Source organism: Myotis nattereri (assembly GCF_964212035.1).
Source record: "Myotis nattereri genome assembly, chromosome: 7".
Lineage (NCBI taxonomy): Eukaryota > Metazoa > Chordata > Mammalia > Chiroptera > Vespertilionidae > Myotis > Myotis nattereri.
Genome location: NC_138082.1, coordinates 34,173,929 through 34,192,998, shown reverse-complemented (window position 1 = coordinate 34,192,998; position 19,070 = coordinate 34,173,929).

The window sequence follows — 19,070 nt, the reverse complement described above, 5'->3', positions numbered from 1 at the left end:
CCAAGCGCTAACTTGCACTCTCCACTAGAAACGGAGCTTCTGACCATTTGAACTACGGCTACTGCAAACCAAGATGCACAGGCAGTGTGTAACACACACTGGATTTCAAAGACATAATACAAGGAAAAAGAATGTAAAGCATTTCACTGGTCAATTTTATACAGGGTCCATGTAGAAAGGAGAATATTTTGGATGCACTGAGTAAAATGAAATATCTTATTAAAATTCACTTTACCTTTAAAAACGTTTTAAATATAAATTCTAGAAAGCTTAAGGTTTGGTAAGTGGCTCACATTCTATTTCTGTTGGGCAGCTCTGCTCTGGACCCTTCCTGAGTGAGCGGCTATGCCCAGCTCTGGCCCCAAACGCCTCTCGGAGTCAGATAAGAACGGTGTCCGCTTGTCTGTGTGTTCCCTGGGGCAGAGGAGAGCGGTCCATGGCTGGTTGTCTGTGAAGGATGCACAGGCCGGGGCTACCAGCTCAGCCAAACCTACCCAGGTGAGAGGAGAGAACAGAAAAGTTGCTTGTGTGCATGTGGAAGAGAGTGTGTGGCTATGTGTGACTCTGTGTGCATGTGTGAGAGTGTGTGCTGTGTGTGTATGAGGAGTGTGCACGCACGCGCATGTGTGTACACATATTCCATGAGTAACAACTATTCAGTCTGACTCTCCCTGTGGGAAACCAAGAGCTTTGCCTTGTTTAAAGAAGGTCATATCAGCAGCCCCTTGAGTGTCATTCCTGGATCCTGCTCTGTGTTGTGTATTCATTTTCTGAGGCTGTTATAATAAATTACCAAAGCAGGATGGCTTAAAACAACAGAAATGTATTCTCTAGCCATCCTGGAGGCCAGAAGTCCTGGATCGAGGTGTCGGCAGGTCCACACTCCCTCCCAGTTCTCTAGGAGAGAGTCCTTCCTGCCTCTCCCAGTGTCTGGTGGCTCCAGGCATTCGCTGGCAGGTGACAGCATCACTCTATCTTCCTGTCTTCACACGGCCTCCCCTCTTGTGTGTGTGGGCGCTCCCTCTGCATCACTCATGACCACCCGTCATTGGGTTTAGTGCCTCCTCTCAACATCCTTACTTCATCACATTTTTACCATATCTATATATATAAAAAGCCAGCAACTGGAATGTCGTAATGACTCGAATGATTGGTTGCTATGACACCCACTGTGGCCAGCGAACCCGCCCAATGGAGCCCCTCCCCCAAGCCAGCTTCGCCCCCTATTTGCCCCCACACACACCAATTGGGGGTGGGGCTGGCTGGCCCACCACCCACTGCCCCTCTCCATAACCAGCCCCACTGCCAATCAGTCCCCTCACCCCAATCGGGGGCAGGGCCTGCCAGCCAATTGCCTGTGGCCCCTTCCCCCAGCTGGTCCATCCCTGATCAGTCCCGATCAGGGCGGGCCAGCCAGCCAACCTCCCACCATCTCCTTCTCCTGACAGGCCTGGCCCCAATCCAGCGATTGGTGCCAGGCAGGTCGGACCCCACCCGTGCACAAATTCATGCACTGGGCCTCTAGTTAGGTAATATTTGCGAGTTCCAGGAACTTGGATATGGACACATCTTTATGGGACCACCATTAAGCCCACTGCAGGATGGAGCGGGGGATGAGCCACTGATCAGACCCCTAGTGGGCAGGAAACTGCTGAGTTCTCATTGCCTGAATTTATTGGGTATCCCAGAAGTCAATGGCAATTTCTCATTCCTGGAATTCGGCAATAAAGTGCCTCAAACCTAAATTCCTCTTATAAGTGGATGGAATTGTGTGCACATTCAGTGTTTAGATTACTTTTCCAAACCACGCCCATAAGGAGGAATCCAGGGCGCTGTCTCAGGTTGGTTGGGAGCTATATGCTGCTGTTTGGTGGAAACCCTTCATCCAGGCCTGTCCAGCAGACCTGCCACGAACCTGGTCTCAGCTGTGCTTCCCAGAATGCAGCCCCAAAACTCAGGCACCAGGGTGACCCCAACACTGTGACCCTGTCAACTCCCAGCCTCTCCCAGATCAGAACTTCTGGGGAGGGAGTCCCAGGAATCAGGGCTTCTAACAAACTCCCCTGGTGATTTTTATTAAAAGAAAGAGTAAGAACTGCCAGGTCTTCTCTTGACCTCCATCCTGAAGGAAGCTGAGGCTATGGGTCAGCTCACTGGACAGGGAGTAGCCACTGTTTCTACTAGCGTGGGACCAGCCTCAGGCATCCAGTCATAAATCACATGTGAGGACTTTATTGCCTTTGCATCTCTTTGTTGCTAGTCTGTCTGGAACACCCACACTGCTTATCTCCCTGTTCAGCGGAGAAAGGGAGCAGGCCTCCAGGGGCGAGCCCAGAGGGGACAGCATTCTCTGGCTTTCGTTCCTGGTATGTGATAGTGCTTTTCAATTTCAGGCTGCGATACTAAATTCCCCTTTTAACATAATGTATTACACAAATAAGTCAGCTTAAAGGAAAACATTATGAAAATAAAAATGCAAACAGTAAGCTGAGAAAGGTGGTAATGGATGAAAACACTTACCTGTTAGTCAGGATTCTCTAGAGAAACATAAATACACATACACATGCACATACACTTACACACATACATACACATGTACATACACATATATAGAAAGAGCTTTATTATAAGGAATTGGCTCATGTGATTATGGAAACTGAGAAGTCCCAAGATCTACAGGTGACAAATAAGAGACCCAGGCTGGCCGATGGGGTAGTTCCAGTCCACAGCCAGCAGGCTCAAGACCCAGGAGAGTCAACTTTCAGTTGACGTTGGAAGTCAAAAGACTGATGCTCCAGCCCAAGATCTTCCTCTTACTCAGCTTTCTTCTTCTATTCAGGTCTTTATGATTGGCTGAGGCCCACCCACACTGGGAAGGCCATCTGCTTTATTCAGTCTCCTATTCAAACATTAGTCTCAACCAGAAACACCCTCCAAGCACACTCAGAATAATGTCTGAGCACCCTGTGGCTCCGTCGAGTTGACACACAAAATTCACCTTCACACTGGCCAACACAAGACAAGCAATTAAGAGTAAGTGTTATGTGTGTGTGCATCTGCACCTTGAGAAAGCAGTTCTTTGGCCCCCAGGACTCACTCAGCAAGAGTTAATTCTCAGTTTGACCAGATGGTCAGATTGGAGTATTCATGAACTTTCTGGCCAGGACACCCTGGTTTAAGAAGGTAACTAACACCTTTATTTGGACTCACTCTACAGTCGCTCCCACTAAGCAGGTGAACTCACCAGACCAAACTCCCTCCTCCAGCTCTACCTTTCTGGCTCATACCCACCACAGCTGGCGGACAGGCTTCTCGTGGAAAGAAAGCACTTTGAAATTCAAGTGTGAATGTGGGACAGAATGGTCATTATAACTCTCTCCCTCTATAGAGCTAGTATGCTTCAAGGTAAAATATTGAAATACAAAGTCACTACAAGTATTAACACAGAGATTTGAGGATGTTTTTTAATAGGATGCACACTTTCTAAAAATAAGTAGCTTGGAGTAATGGCTTTAAGATATTACTCTATTCCTATTAAATCTGATTATTGCTCAAACCCTTTGCAATTGTTTTTCCATTCATTTAGCAAATATTCATTGAGTAACTACTATAAACCAAGAAAAGCAAGCCTAGAGTGACCATTAAGAATTGTGAAGAGTATAAACCTTGCAAACCCCAAATCTAATCCTCTCTCCAAACCTTTGACTTCTCCCCCTTGCTGCTCAGGAAACAGCCAAACTCCCTCATGGCCTCTGGCCCCTGTGAGGCCTATAGGCTGCCCCTCCTCTGTTGCCCCACCAGGGGCCCCCAGCCACACTGTTCCTTGCTCCAGAGCTGGGACTGTCAGCCTCTTCTATAAAGGGCCCACAGTGAACATTTTAGGTTCAGTGGCCTATAGGATCTGTCATAACTATTCAACTCTGTTATTATAACACTGAAACAACCACAAAAGACAGTACATAAGCGTGTGGGTGTAGCTGCATTCCAAAAAAGCTTTACTGACAAAACAGAGTGGGCAGATGGGGCCCACACGGCACTTGGCTGGCCCTGCCCTCTGACTCAGCCTGGTGCACACTCCTGCTGCGGCCGGCGTGGCCTCTTTCTTCTCACCCAGTTAATTTCACTTTTCCTTTAAGTGTCAGAAAACACCCTTTCCAGGAAACTCCTCCCTGGCTCTTCAGAGGAGAGTCTGCCCTTCAGAGCAGTTACCATAATTGTAATTAAAGTGTATGTGTGCACACATGAGTGTGAGATGATCCAACATCTGCCTTTCCATGAGTCACGGGGCAGCCTGCTTTGCTCACCACGATATTCCTAGTCTGGCACCTGCTGGAGGCCCAGTGAGTGTCTGACAAACAAATCAGTCACTGAGCGGTAGACAAGTGGATGTGCAAGCTAGGAAGACTTTGCATCCTTGATCTTCCCAGCTCCCCTCGCCAGGCAAGGCAATTGGATCAATGCTTTGTTTTCTTCTGATGTTTTTCCCTAGAAAGTGTGTGGGCAGCTTTTTCCAAGTTCACCTTCTGCTTACCAGCTCTGAGACCCGGGGTGAGATCATTTCTGACTGGGGAACCAGGAAATAGGTTCACATGAGCAAGGGCATCAGCAGAACAAAATAATCAGAGAGGAGGGAGGCCAGAAGGGTGGCGTTTCCCTGGAGACAGGCGGGCCAAGTGGCTGGGCATTTCAGAGGAAGACAGGTGGCAAGGAGAGATGCGACCCAACTCTCAGACCCATCATTTTATGGAACAGACAGGTCCTTGGACCTCATCTGTCGGCTCTACAGATTGAGACCTTCTCCTTAATACGCAGCTCAGAGAACCCCCACTGAAGTGTTGTTGGGAGCTGAGAGCCCAGTGAGGATGGAGGAGGACTGAGATCACTGTAGAGCCCAGTGTAGGATACAAATGTCCCGCGGGATTGCTGTCTTCTTTGGGATGCCAAGGCCACTCCTTGGAAAATGTCTGCTCCCTTGATTCCCTGCAGATACACCAGCATTCCTGTAGTATGACACCAGAAGGAAAGTGCATTTCTTGGGGCAGGTATGTCAGGGGAAGCTGGAGACAACCTGGTGAATGGGTGGGTGGGAGGGCAGGGAAAGAGGTCACGGTCACTCTAAGGAGCTGGGACAGGCTCCAAGGAAGCAGAGGGGTTTCGGGGCTTTGTGCGCTCTCCTGCTGCACCGTTCCAGATGTGATCCCATTGTTACACTGCGGCCTCATGCACAGGAAGCAGCAGGACTGCAAGCACTTATTAAACAGTGTATATTCTCTGCGGTGGGGAGGGGGGTGCACACACACACACATACTTGAGCTGTTGGAAATATAAACATCTTGCATATTTTGTTTGTTTTTCCTCCAGCTCAGAAAGGCCTTCCTTTGGTTTGTCATCTGCTGTCCCCTTGGCAGCCAGGGCGTAATCTGATCGAGGAAACTCAAGCCCAGCGAGGTGTCCCGGGATCCTGAGTTGGCTTTTCTTGGGAAATGGCTTCTCCCAAGATTGCTGTCACTGTGCGAATGCGTTTTCACAAGACCATTTAGCAATACTGGATGTGACATTTGATTGGGCCTTCCTTTAAAAAGGTCAGCTCTGCTTTAATAATGGTACCTGTCATTACCACGCGTAATAGGAAAATACCGGCCAGTTGACAGACCGGAGGCAGAGTGGGTTTTTTCAGCCATTCAAGATATGGTCACCCCGCAGTGTACATAAATATTAGAATGTGGTAGTAATTATAATGTGTGAACAGGGCAGAAAGGTTAATTCTGTTTCATTTTGACACCTGAAGGTGTCCAGCAAAATGTCAGTTTAAAATGTTCAGATAGAGCCTGTTCCTTTCGGGTTCAAGTAAGCCAAATACACAGCTGACGTAAGCCAAAAGCCCAGTGAGTGAGAGAAGAAAACATAACTCAAACCATACTCCATATCCACCCTCCAAAGATTGATATCCCAGCAGAAACACCATGTAACAATTTGGATTGTTCATGGACTTCTAAAAGAAAGATGACTGACTGCCTGGTTGGTACAGTAGACCCAGAAGTCAACTAAGCCCCTGTTTTCAAGCGAGAGAACAGAGAATCTGCTAATCCATGGCGTGTCCAGATCATGAGCCACCTTATAAAAGAGATAGGAGTAGCACCATGAGTCTGTTTCTGCAACAGAGACATCCTCAAATTGAAGGACAGGCATTGGCCATGGGAGTGGACAACCCATTCCTCATCTGATGACCATGAGGCCCAGGGAGGTAAGTGATGAGAGGCTAGAAGGGTGGGGACCGCCACGCACTGGGCACCTCTTGGTGCTGGGAATGTAGGAGGGGTATTTGCCTCTGCCTCATGCATTTCTCACACTGACCAAGATCCAAGTGCAATGGTGTGTGGATTCCAATTTCAAGTCTGGGTCTCGCCTCTGCCTCAGGGACTGCTGGGAGCCGGTCCATCCTTGCTGTTTCAAGGGACCTGGCATATATGGCATACTGTTCTTAATATGTTTGCTCATCTTCTTGGCACTATGTGTTTTAACCAAGGTCACCTCTCTGAGAAAGGTTGTTTCCCCAGGTAGGGATTTTCCCCTGAAGTTAGGGAGGGAATAAAACCCCTTAATTAAGTGCCAGGCCGGTAATTAATCACTTTAACTATGAACAATCATGCTTAAGCTGCATAATCTTTACTCCCTGGAATGGAGATAAGAAACGCCCTAACCTTTGGAATAGAGATTGATAGGATTGGAATCAACTGGTATAAATAAAGATGTAACAAGACAACAGGACACAGAACCTAGATACAGAACCTACACAGAACCTAGAGACAGAAGAACTTCGCTGGAGAGAACATGGCAAAAGATCCTGGACAGAAACTGGAGACAGAATCTAGAGACAGAACCTAGCGAGAGAACATGGCAAAAGATCCTGGCAGAAACTGGCCACAGAAACCTAGAGACAGAACCTGGCTACAGAATCTGGCGACTGAACCTGGCTGGAGAACCTGGCTGGTGAACCTAGTGAGAGAACCGAACCAGAATTTGGCTGGAGATCCTAGACAGAACTTGGCTGGAGATCCTAACCAGAACTTGGGTAGAGATCCTGGCTAAGCTGCTGATCAACTGAATGCTGTCTCTGTGTCATTCCTTCTTCGCCGACTCCGTCCACACCTTTGGGGACCCCTGGACCTGCTGGGGCTGGACCCCAGCAAGGGACAGCAGGACAGTCAGTGCACAGAGATCTGGGTGAACAGAGACTCAAAAAGGATGGTGTGAGTCACATGCTGCAGAGAGGCCGGAAGGAGAAAGGATGTCCTACTTGTCAGAACACACAGAGCAGTTGAGCTTTCTCTTATCTACAGGAATCCTCCCTCCCCAGATTCCTATGGAAGGCCTCTACAGCTCTGGTCTTCCAAGGCCCCAGGCTCTGAGCATTTTGTGGGGTTCCTACCCAGTGGAACTGGGTTTCTTAGGAGTCTCCCAAAGCAATAGTTTTTTTATAAATTTCCCTTTCGCCTTTCCTGGCTTCAACCGAGAATTTCATGTCAGAAGGGCTGACTTCTTTTCTCTGCCCTTTTTGAAATCTGCTACCTTCCTCCTCCAAAGGAGAAGGTCCCTGGCATGCGGCCCTAATGGCAGGGAAGTTGACACTGGGGTCAGTGTGGAATGAGCCCTGGTGGCCCTGAGCCACCGGCTGCTCCAGACCAAAGGAATGTCGGTGCCCAGGTCCCCCCCCCCCCCCCCCGCCAAAAGCCACCACTGGGCCCTACGGGGAGGCTTGGTCCATGGGAGGCGCCAGCCTTCACCTCTCCCACAGCCCTGCTTTCCTGTCCAGCAGGCTCCCCCTCAGACCTCTTTCTTGCCCAGCAATCTGACACCACCAGGAGATTTTTATCCAGTCTCCTGTCTGGGATCCCCTCCCCGGCTTGTAGGGTTCAGTGGCTCTCCTGTTCCAGGCTTGCCCAGTGGTGGGCTCGCAGGCAGCTAGAGAGGGCTGACCCTGCGCATGCGGGCAGAGGCCCTCCAGCTGTGCCCCAGACCCCACAGTCACTGCTCACCTTTCAGTGAAGCCTCCCGTCTCCAGCCAGGTGGGTCACCTGGGCCGTGGCTCCCTCGGCGCCTGCAGAAATCTCAGAAGCTGTAGCCACTGGCCACCTGATTAAGCCGAGGCATCACTGCGGGCCCAGAAGGGCAAATCCAAGTCCTCAGACCTCCCTCTATGAGCAAAGTCCATAAAGGAGGAAGGAGGAGAGCAGGAGAAAGATCCTTTCTGCCAAGGCCTCACCTGGCTGGTGATGTCCCTCTGGTGTCCGAGCCGGCTGGGTCATCCTCCCCACAGAGGCTGAGGGCCACCCCCAGCCAGGAAGCTGCATCAGCCCCGGTGTGGGGATCACAGGCTGGGGCAGGGACGCCTCTGAGCTAGAGTCGATGGGATTACCTGTACACACTGAGGGAGAGGGTGGGCAAATTCTGGCCGCAGGGGAGGGAGGTAGGTGAGTAGCAATCCCTTTGTTCCCGGTAAGCACAGGGACAGAGTTGGGAGGAAGGAGAATGCCTGCTAAATGCTGGTGCTGGGTTAAATGCTTTTTGTAGGTGAAGGTCACTTGCTGAAGTTTCCACATGCGGGACTCCCAACCGTTCCATCCACAGCAGATCAATGCACAGAAAGATTGGTATTTGGAACTCATCCTATGCTAGGCCCGGAGCTGATTTATCAGAGAAGACAACCCTCCCCAAGGGAAATCAAGAAGAAAACAGAGGTGACCCCAACCCCAGGAAACCTTGATAATGAGAGGGTGCAGAGTAGACCTGCCTGTCGCCTGTGTCCTCACGGAGAAGGACTTCCAGGTTTTCTTGCAGTCTGCCACCCGTCCCAGACAAGGAGCTCAATGGACACGTGTTGGATGGATTAATGAATGGATGGGTGGCTGGCTGGATGGATGAATTGGGGGAGTGGATGCATGGATGGATAGATAGGTGGATAAATAAATAAATGCACTTGAGGGACCACCATTTAATCCTAGGCTAAAAATAGCTACCTTTCAACTTTGGCCAAGTCACTCCAACTCCGTCTTTTTGTTTATCTACAAAATGCAAATAATGATTCCACAGGTTATGAGAACGAGGGCGATGTCACAGAGGAGCAGAGCCCGGCGGAGGCTCTGACCTGCCAGGGCCCCTTCCGTCTTCCCTGGGCACACTGACCAGATGGCAGCTCTCTGGCTAGATGTGGTTGAGGTCTCTCCCTGCTCTTATTCCAAGAATCTACGTGCACACATGAATGTATGGCCTTGGGGTACGTAGTCAGCAGGAAGGGGACCAGTCCCGCAGAAGGCGGTAAGTGAATGCAGTCAGCCCGGCTGGGTTCCCGCCCACGTCTTGGCTCAAATCCGAGATAAAAGAAAACATTCTTCTTTTTCAATTACTGTCATGACTGACAGGTTTTGCAGGGTTCCCTCTGCTCATGTGGAATGCAGAAATGCAGGAACAAGGCATTCCAAAACACAGCCCTTGAAAACAGACAAGCCTTCCCGCTAATTGACTCCAACAGCCAGTGTTCAGCCTGGGGCTCCTTCCCTTGGAGAGATGCTAACCAGGGAATGCCGTGTGCGAGCTCACAGCCGAGACGAACGGATCTGCAAGCTCATCTTAGGCAATGAAAGCTAAAAATATTGAGTCGGGATCCCCAACATCTCAATGTGGTATTGATCTTTTTCTACAATTCTGGCATAAATCCTATAGGATAAACCTTATAAAAGTTCATAGATGAGCAGATTCAAAAATTGAAGGAAAGTGTAAGGACATCCTTTCCAACCACACAGGCCCATAGGAGGCAAAACATCTCCCGAATCTGGGAATAAAAAAGGAAAGCAAAATGTCCCCTAAGAGTTAGATGGGATATCAACACATATGGGGGCAGTCTGAGCATCGTGCAGAGCTCGCTGCAGAGGCCTGGCTCCTGCTGCAAAGCCCACTGTCCTCCCCTCGAGCACAGAAAGTGCCAGCAGATGTGGGCCGGTGGCCACAGGAGCCGGGACAGAGCACCCCCTGAGAAAGTGAGGGGCATGATGGGGAGAGCATGTCCCAGCCGAGGACAGGACAGTCCCTGGGCCACATGAACACCCACCACTGCATGGATTGCCCGGCTCTCCTGATTTGGTGACATGAAATACAGGGTTTTCACGGGCAAGGGCTTTGGGCTCAGAGTGACCAAGGGCTCAACCACAACACCCAGCCCAGCCTTTTGGCCTTGGACTTGCTGCTGTATCGAACAAAGTCTCATTTTCCTAATGTTCATATACATATATTTTTTTTTCACGTGGAACAGCCTTCGATAAATGTCAGCTTTTAAGAAAATATTCACAGTTAACCACTCCGGAAGCACCCTCTGAATTATACTTTGCTTCACCTCCCGGAAATGAACGCCGGGTCAGGCTCCCTGGCAGCCCCACGCTCGCCTGCTCCCAACGACATTGCCCACTTTATTCTGCACCTCGTCTCTGAGACACTACATGGAGGGCATCTCTTCCAGTGACGCCCAGCACCCCACTCCAGTGGGCATTTCTTACCCACCTGCTCAGCCGCACTTGGATAACAGGCACCAAGAACAGTCAGCAGCTCAAAGTCATCTGGGAGACCATCTCCTCCAGCCTGCGTTCGACCCATGAGACAACCCCGCACGGACAGGACCTAGCTCCTCTGGACTGGAAGCAGCTGTTGCCCTCAAATCCCCTGATTCCAAGGCCTTCCCAAACCTTCTTTTAGGTGGCGAGGGGCTCTGTGAGGCAGCCGGAGAGGGTCTCACCTCCCATCTGTGGGCACACAGCGGTGCCCATGCCCGACATGGGTGCCTTTGCTTCCTGCTGGTGAAGAATACGTTTACTTAAGCAGAATGTTCAAAACAACTCCCCAGATCCCAGAATTGGGGAAGGGAATCGGGACGTGAGTGGAGTGTCTATCGCCATTGAGCTCGTCTGCCGGGTGGTCCCCGAGCTACTTAGCCTCCGTGTGTATTTCTAGAATATGAATGCCTGTCATATTTCTGGCTATGCATTCATTTGGATTCAAACCAGTTCAAAATGCTTGACCCAAATGAGCATTTCTGGGCTCTCTCCACATGGGAACGTGACCTGTCCCACCCCACAGACCCCCACCTGGGAGCTCCCCCCTGAGGCCATCCTCAGCACCAGGGTGCACAGAGAAGGGCAGTGCCCCTCTCCAGGCCTGGCATCCGCCCCAGGTCTCCTGAGCCTTCAGGAGCCCAGCAGCACCAGGGGATGAGGAGTGTGCCATGCAGGTGCCATGCAGGTACCACACAGGCCGGAGAGATGCATCGGGAGCCTCAATAAGACGTTTTCTCAGGTGCAGCTGCCTCCTCTGTGTTGAGGTCAGGGCTCCAAGTCCTTCCCACAACACCCCACCCCCAGCTTCCTCTCACGGCCCCTCCCAGTCCAGACATCACCCTGGAAACCGGATTAAGTCCCCAAACATCTTCCTATTCCCACAGCATTCAGGAACTCTCCGAGGAGATAAGTGGGGACCCTGTGATTGTTTTCACAGATGAGGGAACGGGCAGAGAGGAAGAGTATAAAAGAGTTTTCTGTAATCAACAGTCTCCATAATACATGGAATTACAGCTTGGCCTCCTCTTACAGACCCAGATTCTCAGGACAGACAGCCCCAGGGCTCACACATCATTTGGTAAACGGAACCACTCACAGTGGCTTCGTCTCAGTGGAGCTCGTGAAAGTGCAAAGCCCCCTCCCGGACAGGACACACCCACAGCCCCTGGACCTCAATGACCTGGACCACAGACCAGAAAGGAGGGCGGAGGCAGCGCACAGGGGCAGATGCTCAGGTCTGATACAGGCCTGTGTGCCGGAGCCAGGAGCAGAGGCAGGACCCTGGAGCCCAGATAAACCCAGGGATCTGATGCCTGCGGTTCGGCAATGAGAAAGGAACAAAAACCCAGAGACCCCTTTGCATGTTTATTCTACATGCAACGTGCAGACTTAGTCTTTGCCAACATAAAGCCCCCAAGAGAAGCCGTCATATTCTGGAGCCGCCTCATAGCTTTCAGCAGACTTCCCAGCAGGTCAGCTTGCCCAGCCTCTGGGAGGCTCAGCCCTGGCCCAGACTGGGGCCCCAGAGCAGTCCCTGCAGGAGACCTGCCACCCACACTAGTCATACCAACCAGACCCCCAGGCCCTTGACCCTGTGCACTCTGTCCCAGAATCTTCCATCTGAAGATTCAGCCCAGGCACCCCACATCTGAAGCCCGAGTTCACCCCTCCTTCTCCATAAACACCCCATGAGGCCCTCCCTGGCTCTGACCCAGCCTCTGCTCGGTCTTGCCCTCCACCCTGATTTCCAGCTGTGGCCACCGCCCTGGGACCGCCAGCTCCTGGTGAGGACACCCTGTTCTGCGCTGACAAGTTGCACACACCCAGAGAGGCCCAAGTGACGCAGATACAGCTCCTTTCCCTCTTCCTGCCTAGAAACGGCTTCACCTCTGGGCCTGGACAGAGTAAGGGGCTTCTACAGCAGCCAAGGAGATGGCTTGGGCAGGAGTGCTGTGGGGCTAGGGCCCGGAGGCAGCAGACACGCCCCAGGCCCCATCCCAGGTTCACATCTGCCCCCACGGTGAAAGCCAGCCTCCTGCTAGGGCCCAGCACAGCCTCCTCCTGCAGCCATGGTGGGAGGGCTTTCTGATGCTTCTACCTTCTAAGAGGTGCAGCGAGGCGGCTGGCCACCGGGTTGACTCTCAGGCTGGGCCTTGGCTTCCTATTCCGTTGGGATGCACGGGCACAGCCCACCGTTCAACAGCTATGACATTGGGGTCGTGCTGGGTCACGCAGCCCTTTGGCTGTCACATGGGGATTAGCTTATTCACAGAGTGATATTGGGGTCCCTTTGTTCACATATCACATGCCTACATGTCATATCCAGGGGTCTTTTGATCCCAGTAGAGGAGAAAGGCTCAAAATGCAAAACAGTGGCTGAAATGCATGACCATTATTAACCTAGGAGTATCATTACTGATATCTATTAAGCATTGAATGTTTATGTTCCGGGCACCATGCCGCAGGTCTACAGAATTTTCTCATTTAATCCTACGGAAATCCCGAGGGCAGACACTCTGGTCTCCACTTTGCAGAAGAGGAAGACGAGGGAGCTCTGAGGTTTGGGCAGCACGGTCCGTAGCATGGGCAATGACGAGGACATTCCTCATTCTGCTCTCACAGGGAGAAGAGCTCGGACAGAGAGGGAGCTCCAGGTGGGCAGGGTTCACCACCAGGAAGAGATTTAGAAACAGGAGACCGAAGTCGGAACACGCCATACACCGGCTTGCCATTTTGTCTCTAACTGTAGACTGAGAGACTTTTTTGGAGAGACGCTCTAATAATGCAATATCCCCCCACCACTCACAGCGAGCATCCTGGGCAGGTCACCTCAGCCCTCCGCTTAGGTCGCCCAGCTGCAAGACAGGGGGGATGATGCCCACCCACCTAGCAGGTAGACATGAGTCACAACTCAACTGAACCCCGTCCTGCACTTACAGGGAGCAGCGCAGTTCCTTCTCTAGGACAAGCACCAGCCCCAAATTCTGGGATGGATATAGTTGCTTTCTCTTGTTTTTAAAGAAGCCAACTTCATTTTATGGGCACTGGCAGATCAAGGTGTCTCTATGTTCACTTGTTTTTCTCAAGTCCATAGAGACAATAATAACATCTCCTTCCAAAAAGATCCACACCCTCCTTATTCTGAGTCAATTCCAGTAAATCAAACCAAATAACAATGTAGCCCAAAGTAACAGGGCCGACGGGCTCAGACGGGAACAGCCCCAGGACTCTATCCACCCAGTTATTTCGCTCACGGATGTTGTCTACACGCTCGTTCTCAGGAATCCCCTCCTGCACCAGCTGCAGGTTTGTGGGGTGTGGATGGTAACAGAAATTCCACATGGAAGTACAGCAGACCCTGGTGGAGAGCTACAGGGACTGGATCAAATGTCCCCACCACCGCCAGCACCTTGATGAGCCTCTTGGCCCACTGCATCCAGTCATCACTGTGACACCAGGCAAAAATACTGCCTGTGGGGCTGACACCGGATCAGTATAACTGAACCCCAATGAGCAGGGAGGGCCCACGTTTGCCTCCTAGAACTGGGTGGCAAGTTCAGAGGGGCTTCTGTATGGTCCTGGCTCCCTTCCCCCACCTCTGTCTCTTTCTGCCTCCCATCCTCTCTCGCCACGGATCCTCTGCACCCCTGAAGAATCATCTTCCTCACAGTCCAGGGTCCTCTCTTTCAGTGAGCTCATGGCTTCCCCAGCTCCCTCTCACCCACCCCCTGCAGCCAAGCACCAACAGAGACTAATTAAATTCAATGGTCCCAAGTCCAAATTATGGGGACAGCCTCTCATGGGCCCAACTGGGTGCGGGAAAGCCCCAGTCCAGTCACTCATGCATTCATGGCTTGGATGCTGGGTACGGAAGAGTGGGCACTGTCTGGGCACAGGTGCCGTATGGTGGGCGCATTCACTGATGTGGTGGCAGCATTCATCCTGGCATGTTGTTCCAGGGCCATACAGAGTTATTACTGTGGGGCTGGAGGGCAGCTCCAACCCCGTGTGTCTGAGTCACCTAATCTACAGTCAGATCTCCAGCGATTAGACTATATTTGGGGTGTCACAGGGAATCGTACCCCGAAGCCATCATTCAGAACACGCTCGGAGGAATTCATCTTGTTTACACATGCCACTGAGCTTCGTGAACCAACTTCGTTAAACTTCACCAGCTCGGTTCGAGATCCTTTCGCAGTTAGTGAGCGGATTACTGTTGTGGTGAAAATAGTGGAAACCATCAGAGGAAGTTGGTAAGTGCCCATGGAAATGTATCTAAGTAAGTGCATCTGGAGTTTAAATTCTCTGCAGATTGTACACAGTGAGCGGATTACTGTTGTGGTGAAAATAGTGACAACCATCAGAGGAAGTTGGTAAGTGCCCATGGAAATGTATCTAAGTAAGTGCATCTGGAGTTTAAATTCTCTGCAGATTGTACACAGTGAGCGGATTACTGTTGTGGTGAAAATAGTGACAACCATCAGAGGAAGTTGGTAAGTGCCCATGGAAATGTATCTAAGTAAGTGCATCTGGAGTGTAAATTCTCTGCAGATTGTACACAGGCAGCGCCCCACACAGTGAATTCCATACTCTCATGGTTCCGCATGAAATCACTGCGTGTTTTCCTTAGTTATGATGCCATATCTTCACCTGAGCCCCTCTTCTGTCTATAGATGTTTGTCTACTTTGATACTTAATTACACATGCCCATCCAGAGTAGAAAACAGCCGTAAGCAGAAAAGAAATAAGTATATTACCCTACCACCCACAGAGAAAACACAGCCATCTATTTCTTCACTGCAGCATTACTCACGGTGGCCAAGACATGGAAACAGCCAAAGTGCCCTGCGATAGAGGACTGGGTAAAGAAGATGTGGTCCATGTACACAATGGAATACTACGCAGCCATAACAAAGCATGAAATACTGCCACTTGCAACACCATGGATGGACCTTGAGAATATTATGTTAAGTGAAATAAGCCAGGTAGGAAAAGCTAAGAACCATGTGATTTCACTCATATGTGGGATATAAAACCGAAACTTGTGGACACAAACAGCAGTGTGGTGGCTGCCAGAGGGAAGGGGTTTGGGGATGGGTAAAAGAGGCACAAATATATGGCGACAGAGACAATTAACTTTGGGTGGTGGGCACACCGTGTAATATATAGATCTTGTAACATGGAAATCCACACCTGAAAGCTATATGACCATATTAACCAATGTCACCCCAATAAATTTAATTTAAAAACAAATTTTAAAGTGGGATGATTCTGTAAACCTAGCTTTCTTACCTAGAACATATCAAGGGCATCACTCTGTGTCGATAGAAATCTCTTCATGGCCTCAGGCTACCCCTCGGCGAGGCCTTTTGCACTGTGCGGGTCAGTGCGTCCTCGATCCATCATTCCTCACCGAGGCGGACTTTTTGCACGGCATCATGCATCTGAGCAGTCTGTCACTGCGATTTCGATGGCACCTTGCACCCGATAGTTATGTAGGGACGCTTTGTTCCGGCCTGCTTTGTTTCCCTTTTCCTGTGGCTACGGTTTCCTGTTTACTATCTTTATCCCTTCGCTGGAGTCCACTGCATTGTGCGGAAAGAATGTGGAGAGCACTGTTTCTGCTCTTTGTCATTTACTGAGTTCTTTAGACATAGTTAACATTTAGTCCATTTCTGTAGCTGTCCCCGGGCAGGTAGTCTGTTCCCTTCGGAGAGCATACCAGATGCCTCTCAGCTCTCCACTCGCAGTTATTAATTACGATATTTAAACCCTCACTCTCATTTTTTCCCTGAAGTAACCTCTTCAAAACCAAAGGATGAGCTTCCGCTGCTATTCCTCTCAGGCACGTCCCTTTTCACTAATGTCAGGTTCAAGTGCTTTGCTGCGGCTGCGGCTGCTTTTGGCAGGAAGGTGAGGGGGTGGCAGGGGGAGGGGGAAGAGCTCGCAGTCAGTGAGGATGCTCTCCTGGTGCTGGTCTTTCTCTTAGGAACAATGGGCATCGGCACATGGAGGCCCTGCTCGCCCTCACCCACAGCTGCTCTAGGTTCTCAGTGCTCCTCACCTCTCCCCTGCGCGCTCACTTCCTCCTGAAGGAGCTCCTCAGACCCCCGATTCCGTTTTCTGAATTCCAACGGACTTTTGCTTTCTGACCCCATCTTACATTCTCGTGGGGCTTTCTTTTTCTCTAACCATTTTTCCTTACGTCACCGTCTCCTTTTCCATCTCCGTCTTTGGCCGTAGTCCACCTCTCACTGTGTGGAGCCCAGGAAATGGGGAGAGATTTCCACATTCCCTCTGCTTCCTGCAGCACCGGTGTATGTTTCTCCCTGATGATTGCACGTGTCGGCTCCTTCCGTCATGCTGCAGAACCTTCTCACAGGTGAGTGTGGGTCTGGACGCTATCTGACCGAAAACAGTGGGAGTTGCCCCTGGATCCTCCTCTGTGCGGACACAGTCAGCACCCTCGCACATGCCCAGACGTACAGCCGATAGGGACGGTGCTGGGTCGCACAGGCCTAATCGTGAGTGTGCCTTGGCCCACCCCTCGGTCTCTGCCGGGTGTATCCTCTTGCTGACAAAACTCTCACATGGATCCCCAGTTGTCCAGACTTGGCCGTCCAGCCAGCTCGCCACTCCAGGACCTATGTGGCTTTGGCTGGCCCTGTCTGCCGCCACACCTGCCAAACAGGAGAAGTACTGCTCACCTGGAATGAGACGGTGGGTCACAAACATGAAAACAGGTGGGACAGGCAGGGCCACTTAAACACAAGCTGCACATCAGCTGGTTTTCCGTGTGGCCTCCCTGAGGGTCACTTTGGGGACCGGCAAATTGGTGCCAAGAGGCATGTCTGTGCGGCCCAGTCTCACCTGGAGCCCTGCCTTCCCAGGCCGGGGCAGGATGAGGTTGCCTGGGACACCTCCCACCCATGCCACGCCCCTCACTGATTTCTGGGGAAAGACGCGGTGATGCTGAACCCTGTGTCCCCTCACTGCATCCAGCACTAAGTCCTCGGTGCTCTTGGTCACAGAGCTCCCACCAGGACGCAGTGCTCACCCCACTGCCCCAGCTGTCTTTGCCTCACTGGTGTCTGTGCCATCAGTTTCAAGGAGACAGAGAGAAGCTGCGCTGTTCATCTTACTCCATGAGGTTCACGGGCGTGATAACCAGCAGCTAGTAAACTGGTGAGGCCCTAATTCTGCGCCCAGAACAGAATTAAGCATTTGCCGTATGTCAGCCCATTTACTCTTCACAAGGCAGGTACTAGTATTCGTCTCCCCATATCACAGGCGAGGAGACTGAGGCCCACGGAAGCAAAGTGCATTGTTCCCGGTTATATAGCTGCTGAGTAGCACCGACATCTGGGTCAGTCCAGCTCCAGAGTCGGCCTCTTGACCCCCTTGTGCCTTTCCATCCAAAGCGGGTGACTGGCCCCAGCTGCTGTTTGTTCCAGCACTTGATGCCCCAGGGGAAGGTCAGGAGCAGCATGGAAAATGGCAGAGCAGCCTTCAATCCTGATTCCTACGAACAACTCTTGGAGAGGACCCTCGGACCCCAGGTCGGGCCTAAGATAAACAGGTTGTAGAGACCAGAGCCATTTCTATAAAAGCCCCTGCCCCACCCCGTGCCAGGGCTGCTGGAGCAGATGCCACCTCTGTGCTTCTCAGAGTATGTCCTTGAGGTGACCTTTTCACACTGTTTCAGAGAAGCAGATGGCAGCATACCCGTTGTTGCGATGCAAGGAACACGAGGAAACCTCTTGACCGGCACGCAGGCCAGTAAGCCCACACTTGGACTCCAGACTTTGCCTCCTTCATGTAATCATCTTCAACACATTTGACATGGCATGTTCAGCACCTCAGTCACACTGCAAAGTTTAAGAGAACTACAACTTGGCCATCATGAAAAGCGCCAAGAAAAGGCTCAATAGCCATCTGATAGCCCGCACCCAGGAACAGCGGAGAGCTGGATGGTGATACTATTCAGGTTGAAGATGCCACAGAAATATCTGAACACCTGCCTTTGACGGCTTCTCCACATCCACCACCACAGTCCTGCAATCCCACCCCCCCTCCCCCCACAACCCCAAGGGCAGTGTCATCTATTCTGGGGGCCACAGAAAAATCGATACCATTGCTTTCGTCTGATTGGGACGCCTTCCAAACAGTCTATTCTTCAGTTAGCAAATGCTCACCTCCTTGCCAAAGAGTATGTGAAAGATACTTTGCCTAATTAATGCTGTGACATACAAACAGAAGTGTTTTGTGGGCTTTCTCCTCTCCCTAATGAAAGATCTCCATGGAGAAATAAACAAACGCTCTCTAGTCAACAGCACCGAGGTAGGCGGTTGGGGGTGCGCTGCCATCTGAGGTGCAGAAACTTCCAAACGCAGGGTGTGGGATTAATCCGGAGGGTTCCGTGGTCTTCCTGGGTGATCTCAAGCACGTTTTCGTGCCTCAGTTGACTTT